This window comes from Streptopelia decaocto (assembly GCF_964273445.1).
Source record: "Streptopelia decaocto genome assembly, chromosome: 1".
Lineage (NCBI taxonomy): Eukaryota > Metazoa > Chordata > Aves > Columbiformes > Columbidae > Streptopelia > Streptopelia decaocto.
In genome coordinates, this window is record NC_138663.1 from 183,614,855 (window position 1) to 183,621,021 (window position 6,167).

Sequence of the window (6,167 nt, forward strand, 5' to 3'; positions counted from 1 at the left end):
AGGGTTCTCTTCTGTTTGCCTGGAAGTAATTGGCTTTTGAGGAAACAAAAAGGTTAACACCATCCGTTGCATTAATTCTAGACTGGTGTGCTGCTGCAGTAAAGGGTGAGTGGACTTTTGTGTGCGTGTCACAGGACTGCTACGTATTTTCAGGGGAAATTCTCTTTTCAAACATCCTATAAGCTGTGCTTAAGCATTTTGCTGTCACGTTCCCTGAAATGATGTCACTTCGGCTTTCCTGGTCATACAGCCCATTGTTGGTTCCCCTCTAGAGAGCATATTTTAAAGCATATTTTAACACATAATTCACACAGCACTGAAAAGGTTCTTTTTCCAGCTTGAATGATAATTGTTTTCCAAGTCCTCCCACTTTCTCTCCCGGAAGCGAGATGCTTGTTTCCTCTTGGAGAGCTTTTCGTTACACCTTGTGCGTGTTTTCTGATGACTGAAGTGTTCTTGGCTGACAAAGCTATGCAAAATGAGCAAGTCGCCTGCCAATATTTCATTCCAGCTGGAGAAGGTGTATGAAACTTTGCTGGACTACACTGTTCCACATCACCTTGGGCTCATGGCCTTTTGGCCACAGACCTGACTCGCTTTGCTGTGCAGGGAGAGTCTCATCTGGTGGCAGGAACACGGGAGCACCGAAGTGAACTGAAATCATTGCGCAGTGCCTTGCTCCTGAAGACACATCGCTGTTGCAACAAGCCCGGGACTCCAGCGTGGATTGTGCTTCCAGTGGTGGAGCAGTGGAGCCAGCAAGCTGAGGATCTGCTCCTGGGTCAACGCTGAGTCCTTTTGAACATGTAATGTCCAAACGAAGGTGAGGAACCACTTCCAAAAGAGACTAAATTTGAGAGCGATGTGTGTTTGGGCTGCTGTGTAAGTGCTTGGCCACCCCCACTTCCAAGCAGTTGTGGGTTCAGTGTTGCTTATGGGTGGATGTTGGGTATAAAAATCCATTTTGTGAAATTTCCCTTGCTGTTCTTTCTGACTAAACTATCTGCAGGGTTATCTGAAGTTAACCTGAACATTCCTTTATCTTGCAGTCTCAGGACAGGCTGGTCTTGGCTTAGAAAGTGATATAAGCTGAAGGGGAAGCTGGTGGAGAAGGGCAAGTGTGTCCCTTTCTATGATCTTAAGAGCTGTAATGTAGAGAGATGAAGGGAAACCAGGTGTCTCTAATTCAAGTAATTCCTTTACCTCCCAAATGAAACAAGAAGGATTTGATGTTGAGTGAGTTAAAACACCTGCCTTTCTGTTCTGGTGTGTTAGGGGAACATTCTCATCTACATCCACACAAAAAAGGATCCTTGTTGCCTGGTCCTTTTATTTCCATGTTAGTTGCTGAATAACAAATCTGAGCTATTTTTATTAACTGCATTATTAGGGAGGGGGGGCAGGGTGTCTTCTGGTACAGATGCAAACTATGTAGCACCCCACACACACACTCATATGGAGCAGAGTCCCTTTTTCCCCAGGGTTGATGCAGTACAGGAGTAGTCTTCTAGCGATATCTCCTGCTGTGCAAAGGGATGTGCAGACAGTACTGGCCTTCCTCGGCTCTTTGCTTTAGAAAATTGATTTTCATTTTTCTCTTAGCTGGTGTTTTCTTGGGGGAAGCAGCAGCAGTGTTCTTCAGAGCATCTACCTGACATTCTTGATCTTAAAATGAACAGTATCTGTAGTGCTCAGGCAGGCGATGGGGCAGCCAGCGCTCGCATACGCCGTGTCTGAGCAGCTGCCTTGAGCCACTTGTAGTCCAAGTGGCTGAAGGAAGGTCAAGTTGAGCCCAAACTTCAGTCTTTTCAAGCTGAAAACATTTGTTGTGGTTTAACCGCAGTGGGCAACTAGGACCACACAGCCCCTCGCTCACCTACCCCAAGTGTGATGAGGGAGAGACTCGAAAGGGGGAAGAAAAAGCAACCAGACTTGTGGGTTGAGATATGGACAGTTTAATAGGGCAGCAAAGGAAGATAACATAATTAATAATAATAATAGAATATACAAAACGAGTGATGCACAATGCAATTGTTCTTTGGTTTAATCACCCAACAGTATTTATGTACCTCAAGTAGCACTGTGAAAAATGCCCTAAGTGTGTACTCTGACATTAAACTGTTGGGGAAGAGACACGTCACCACTAAGATGGTGCAGAGAAGGTGTCAGGCCTTATGCAGATACAGGCTTTGCCTCTCTCCAGTTACTTGTTCCCCAGACGTTACATCATCTGAATTTATTAAAGGGTTTATCTCCTTTGTACTTTCCAGGTTCTTTACACAATTTTTTCATCCCTGTTTGCTGAATTCAGCACCTTTGCAGATATTAACCAAATAAAAAAGTTTTACAACAGATCAGGGCTTCCTTCAGGTGTGAAAGACCCATCATTAACAGCTCTATTTTGTCCTGTCCCAGGAGAATTCTGTGGGGTTGCCACCACCAACTAATCAAGACAGCTTCAGGGGAAAAAAAAGGGTATATGGACATACTTGATTCATCTTTGTCATTACCACTAGTTTCAGGTGCGGTTTAGTTTTCCAATGAGAGTTGCTTCTGACTCTGCTTGATAAGTTAAGTGCCCCATACTGACCAATATCTTGTGGGCTTTGTTGTCTCTCAGAATAGAGGGCTTTTTTCACATGAAAAAATCTTACTGGCTTTTGTTCAGGTCAGTGCTTTCTAGGAATACTGCTCAGCCACTTGACCATCTTTTCTGCTAATTGTATGGTAACATGTAAGTGCGTGCCTCCAATGTAAGTGAATAAATTGTGCTAGTTAAACCCCGCCAAATGAATTTCTATCAGCTTTTGCCTGTTACTTTTCCTTCTCTATGTGTGTGTTGATTTGTAATGAGGAATTTGAGTTATTAAGTTTTTACTGGACCTATTCACCTACCTGTTCTGCGTGCTGTCATAAAACTGACAAGTGTTCTATGGGCACATGGGGTCATTCCTTTACGACGAAGAATCCTCACTGCACCGGGCAGCCGCTGAGCAGCCAGGGGACGCAGCGTGTTGGGGCAGTGAATGAATTGCACTATTTTCTACATCACCTCAAGCCTACCTGTGGATTCTCAACTGGGAAGTAAAGGGAAGATGATTTTTGACCACCAAGGAAAATGCCGCTTCTTGGGTGCTCCCTCCCTGACTTTTGCACCAGTGCTGGTTTTACCACTCTTCCTCTGTTCTGATGATGTTTTAATCTGTGAAATACCGCTGGCACAACAAATATTTGAGCTTTCTTGAGCAGGCTGACAATCTGGCCTGCTGAGACCTTTGGCCGGGTTGATGCTGTTTCTTTGTAAAACTGTGCATTAGCTTTTGTCTTGAGAGAACAAGGTTCCTTCACAAGAATACATAGTTTTTCCTAACGGCTATCTGATGGCTCCCTCTAGAGAGAGAAACATAAATACTGACCTGCTTCAGAAACTGAAGTTCTTGGATTGGGTCACTTTTAGTCCCAAAAGTGTTACCAGTTTCATTACCCTTGCTCCCCATCGGACTTCTTGCCCTTTCAGTGCCTTCTTTCTTGCGCTGTCCAGATCCGTGCCGTTAGCGTGACTGCAGGAATACAGGGTTTTCAACTTGTCTTATTTGCATTTCAAAAGTATCTCCTGTCATCAGCCCATGTGTCTGACCAAATGCAGCCAGAGCTGCCTCTCCCAACAAAACAAGACACGTGAGCCTGACGTGCAAACAGGGAAATAGGCTGACCTGAGCCAGGAGGCATCTGAGGCTTCCCACCGCTGCTCAGTGACAACAGCTCGTTTACAAAGACAAGTGGGTGGCTGTTCACCCGCACCAATTTTAGATAAGTAGGACCTGGTGTCATGAGAAGGGGCACTTTATTTTTGCAAGGAGTGTGAGATACAATTAGTGATTGAATTGAAAATTGCAGTGTCTGGTCCAGGGCTGTGTCTCACCAGATATATTGCTTATTTTGAGTTTTTCAGCGCTGACTTAAGTTTCTTTACATTGAAGTCTATAGCGCAGCTCCCCTCTTTGGGCTCAGACAGGACATGTTCAGCATCCCACCTGAGTTTTGTTTGTGTCCTGTTCCTAGTGAGTAGAACAGGACAGCACGAAACTGGCGGGTGTTGTAAATGCCAACAGTTCGTATTTGCAGTTTCCTCCGAAATAGTGAGGTACATATAGGAATGCCCTGCTATTCAAAGGCAGAAAACACACAATTGTTTTTACCTTTAATCAGCCACAGCTTGTTTTATTTTGGTTTTTGTTTAGTTTTACAAAGAATAAATATGGCCCAGAAATTAAATTTAGGAAAAGAGGCAATTCAGTTTACAAAATCGGCTGATATTCATTACATTGAGTTCCTAAAATCTTCGCCCAAGACTGAAACGTTTCGGTGGCCTCCGCAGCACTGCGCTCAGCCCGGCTGCACTGTTGATGGGCCGTGCCTTCCCATCAGGACTTGGGGAAACGAGTCTGCACGTGGTCTGTGGCAACACATTCCTCTGTGCAAAATCCCCATGAGCAAAAACCTTCCGACCAAGTGACTTCACAACATGAAGAAAAATGTGAAAGTCTTCAGAATGTGTTTAAAAAAAACCCACAACCACTACCTGAGGTCAGAGCCGTGTGAGCCTGACACAAAAGTGTTGGGCTGAGTGTGGAAAGAGAAGAGCAGTAAGAATAGCTGCTGTTCTTCTCCTTCAGCTCCTATAGCGCAGGTGTGTGCGGACACCTCAGGGTGTGCTGCTCAGCAAGAATTTGCACCATCTGCTTCTGGTGAGCTGTCCCTGGACACCATTTTTCTCTTGCGCCTAAAATTTTGTAGGTGGCAATTAATGTATTTGCTTACATGCAGGTACAAGACATTCTGAACTGCACCAACGCAAAGCATCTCGCTGGTTCTACAGGCACACGCTCCTGTGGAAACGGGCTGAGCTGAAGCATCATCAGGACCATAGTATCAGTGTGGGAGACTCCAGATTTTGTTACTAATTGCTGGCCTGTGTTTTAATTCTTTATAAATCACAGGTGCTCTTAATCCATAGTATCTGGCTCTTATACACTGTGACCAAACTTTGATTAGAACAGTTTTCATACTTTCAGCTTGTTTTAAAGCTGTGACTAAAAAGAAGTACATAGGCTACTCAAATACATCAGTACAGAATGTAGGCTAAAATATATGTTATATACTGTGCACTTTTATTTTTATGAACTATTTATATACCTGTCATTAAATTTTTCTTCTATACTGCAGAGCTGAGAAGCAACTTGACTTTTACAAAACATGTATGCAAATGTCTTTCTTACCTTTGCTGCTACTGGATTGAGAAATGTAGTTACTACAAATGCTTTCAGCCATGCCTTTATTTTTAGTAACTGTATTGAAGAGTGAAATGTTAACACTGGAATTCTAGGCTATGAACATCTCTACAAGCCCTGCAGTTGTTTTCTTTCACTGCAGTGTGAGAAGGAGTTAAGCTTCTAAAATGCAGCAATAGTTCAAATGCTGATCCAGCCTCTCCAGGAAGAGCTGTGACAGCATGACGTGTCTCAGCGCTGCTTATCACGGGAAAACGTATTTCAGTGCCTCTCTGCCAGTAAATCCCTTCTTTCCAAGGACACTGACAATGGGCTGAAAGAAGAACTTTTTTTTCTGAATTGACACTTAATAGGGTGTCTTTGAATAATGAGTAAGTGCCATCAGCCAGTAGGATATCTTTGGGGAAACTAAATTATGAAGAGGGGACATAACGAGTTCTCTGCTGCCCACCAGCCTGGCCTTCAGCTGCCGGTCACTGCAGGGAGCCCGAGAACACCTGCGTTACAGTTGTGTCTGGGCCTTTTGTCCCACCACACGGGTCTGCAGCCAGCTGTAAAACCCTAGTGCAACATGGTTGGGTTCTGTACACAACAGTGCAGGAGAACACGTATTACCACTGTTTTTATTAATAACCTTGGCTTTGCAGTAAATCTGAAATGTGTACGACAAAAATGAATCACACCTGAATGTCTTAGCCTGAGCTGGTTGTCTTCACCATCAGTAGAGAGATGTAGGAATTTAGGGGTTGTTTCTTAAACTAGATCCAGCAAAACACGGTGAAAAAGTCTGCTTTCTCTCTACTGATTTACACTGAGAATCCCAAAGAGAAATTCAAATGTTCACAGGTCAAGTAAGATTAATCCCATCCTCTGTGT